General features: G+C 31.7%; 1 long non-coding RNA gene across 1 annotated transcript; it reads left to right on the top strand.

Annotated features, from left to right (window-relative positions):
* The first annotated feature begins 2,537 nt into the window (after window positions 1–2,537).
* Window positions 2,538–3,097, top strand: LOC125066949. The gene is made up of 2 exons (XR_007119699.1): window positions 2,538–2,623; window positions 2,752–3,097. It is a non-coding gene; the product is annotated as an uncharacterized LOC125066949 (long non-coding RNA).
* Window positions 3,098–3,692: the final 595 nt, after the last annotated feature.

Below are 3,692 nucleotides of genomic sequence, written 5' to 3'. Positions count from 1 at the left end.
TTCTACATCGACTCGGCCGGGAATCGAACCCGGGACCTCGGAGTAGGCGTACCCATGAAAACCGGTGTACACACTACTCGACCACGGAGGTCGACACATTCTTCAATTCAATTCTTGAAATAATTGAATTCAAAAATCGTATTTATTTAAATGAAAATACCACAGACACTTTAAAAACTCCGAATAGTATCAGTTTAGTGATTGTTTAGAGTTTTCATCGTCCGTTTGTTTTCAAAATTTCTCAAAGGAGAAAATTGTATTTACTTATCGCGCTCCGTTTACTTACAAGGTATTTAGGTTTGCGTCGTCTTTTCTCAGTTTTGTGTTTGGAAAATGGAGTTTCCTTGTTCGAAGATGAAGCTGAATGCTCAATTGATTCTCGGGCTTCAATTTTATTAGCCGTTTTGTTTGCAATGCACTGCTTGTTACAAGATTTTAATAAAATTGGATTTATGCTTACACAATTTCTTTATTATTTTTGTTTTGGAAAAGTTTCTTTAATGTCTCATGTTTTTACATTGCACTTATTGGAATCTCCAACAGAAAATGTATTGCTAACTTACAATAAAAATGTAGAGATTTATATTACTATGTATAAGCTTCTTCAAGTATAGGAAACACAGCTACCCTCTTATTTAAAGTGCGTTATAAATAAAAAAACTGAAATTTAAAAACATTAAAATAAAATAAGCTAATAATAATAATAAATTATATTTACATTATGCTAGAATTATGAAAGTTTGCTTATACGTTTTTAAAATATACATATTAAAAGCTTTAGCTTCAACAATATAGAAAAAAAAATAATAGATTTGCTTACCTTACGATATAATAATTGATTGGAATTAAATACTTTTGTAATTAATATTTCACAATAGATTTGATTTTAATTACATTCCCCCCAGAATCGATTTTAAGTGTCCATGAATAATTAAACCACATACGTAATCAACGTTCATTGTGTTTTGATCGTAAACAAATTAGAAATGGGTTAATTATTTGTTGTTTCAGCCATTTAATAGGATGCCTGCTTCGTTGGACTATAAGTTTACACGGCAGAACATCTCAAGTCCCAAAAATACTTAAAATTGATTTTTCTGTCGAATAATTCCCAGTACCAGCACCAAGTTGCCATTGTTTTTAGTTTCACTTCTGAGAAAGTACGTAAAGTCTTTGGTTTTGCACCTGAACACGAGTCTTCTCTGATTGCTGTTCCATTCAAAGTCAAAGTCAAAAATCTTTATTCAATATAGAAGTGTTTACACTTGCTTATTGATTGTCAAAAATCTACCACCGGTTCGGAATTTAGCACCTCGGACCTGAGAAGAACCGGCGAAAGAAACTCAGCGGGATATATATTTATTTTTTTTTAACCATTTTCCATGTACAATGATAATTATATTTTAGTTATTTGAAACAGCCTGGAGGCTCATTTCCTTCCCAAGGTGTGCATTGATTTATGATAGTTCTGTGCAATGGGCTCCCTTTGTTGCCGCCACCATCCTTTCGCCATCAATTCCATCACCTATTTACACCCATTATTATGTCAATAAAATATTAAATATTAATACCAATATTTATTGGTATTAATATTATTTTTTATTTATATTCCTTAGGTAATACGGTATATTTTCAATTTATAAAATAAATAAATAATTATTGTCAGTTATGAGGCTATGAACGTATAACACATCGTCTTGTTACCTTCGCTGGTGACAGGAGGGCTGGTTCATTTTTTGTCCAGAGAATCGGAATTGCATTTCAACGGGAAAATCCTAATATTCTTGCCAGTCATTTTTACAACAGCAATTATTTTTTTATTTGTACTTTTAATCCTTATCGTGAATAATTCGTATTTAAACAATTTACAAGTAATTATTATTATTACGTATGAAAATCCAAGAAAGTCGGCGAATTATTTTGAAATAATAGTAAATTAAGCTGATTCATTTAATGATTCATAAATAATTACTAACCGATTTAATTCCTTTGTGACAATCGTCGCATATCATATGTGATTTGTAATATGTTTGTGTTGCATGTTATCAATATTAAAATATGTTTTGTTCTCTTTTGGATATTATTAGATACCATAAATATTCTTGATACGAAACAAATACAGAATTAGATCAATGTTATCTTCAGATAACGGTTGGCTCAAGAAGAATCACAGAATACTGATCACAATTAGAATTGTAAAATAAAAACTAAACATTATGAAAGTGTGATCTGTTAATCATAAAAGTACTCTTTCAAAGAAAAATATAAATATATTAACTCTAAGCAATAATTGGTGACAAAAGAATAAATCCGATGACATTTTTCGGCCTATCTCGGCTATTTCAGCAAGCTCATAGCTTCTATTTTTAATAAAATACCAATGTATTTATTTGCCTCTAAATGCAGTATTTTGATTTTTAAATATATCCAAGTATATAAATACATTATTTGTATTAAGCATGCCAAATGTTTTTTTATATCTTATCAATCCCTAATCGTAGCTGAGATAACATTGCTATCAATAAAACAAACTCGTCACCTCTATCAGAATTCAGTGCTTTTTGTACATTTGTGAAGTCAATTGTAATTCACTTTTGTATTGATAGTTCTATTTACACTAAAGGTATATATTGTTGATTTATTTATGGTTTTAATCAATAACAGTTTTATGTTACTTGGCTTGTTTTGATAAAGGATTGTTTTTGTGTATAAATAAAAAAATAATAATAATGGTCTTTTTGTGTTGTTTAGAAATGTACAAGCTGCCTTGTGGGCCTCAGTGTCGTGGGGGTCCCTGTCTCCCCCACTGTTACTATCGGGACTTGCCGCGCGAGCCACCTCACATGCAGCAATGGCAGCCACCACCATACAGTCTACCACCAGGTGGCTACCCTCCGCAGCACTATCCACATCCACACCCGCAGCCGTATCCGCCACATCAGTATCCACCCCCTCCCCATTACCCCCCTCATTATGATCACTGTGATCACATGCAGAGATAGAGTACATGTAAGAATGGAGTTTTGATTTTCGGTCTGTCAATATGATTATGTATCATCATATGAAATGTTTTGTGATATCTTCTTAAAGTACCATGTTTAAAAACCTTTTTTTATGTTCATATAATAAAATATAAAATACATTATATATGTTTCATTTGCATTCATCTTACTTAATATTATATTATTTTTTTGTGAAATTAATATCTGAAATAGTACCTTTGCTTATTATATAATATTAAAAAGTTACAATTTGTTTAAAATGCGTTTAGATATTTCGTAGTAATCAATCGCGCGCTGGCGCATAAATAGCGAGCACGTGACGTCACTGCAGCCAGCCGTGAGTTACGGTTATGGCGTCGCTCTTCCGCCGCCCCTGGCCTCCAATATCCGGGGCATCGTTGCGACTTTTTTCGATAGACGCTATCTGAAAGATTAAAATGATTCATGCTACATATATTCGTTCATAATTTGTTTATATTCAATTAGACTATGCGCAATTCCAATATACGCTCGCGATTTATATTTATAAAGGATTTTTTTATTGAATGACGATTACGAACTGATTTTAGACTTTTAATATTAACGATATTTGTAATCAATCAATATTATCGAGCGGTCAATAATCCATTATATGTAGGTATGTGCGGATGTTTTTTTTTTCGTCTAACTAAACGCTCTAATAAATTGATT

Source organism: Vanessa atalanta, chromosome 10 (assembly GCF_905147765.1).
Source record: "Vanessa atalanta chromosome 10, ilVanAtal1.2, whole genome shotgun sequence".
Taxonomy (NCBI): domain Eukaryota; kingdom Metazoa; phylum Arthropoda; class Insecta; order Lepidoptera; family Nymphalidae; genus Vanessa; species Vanessa atalanta.
The sequence above is the reverse complement of the archived record's forward strand: the minus strand, read 5'-3'. Positions and strand labels throughout refer to the sequence as shown.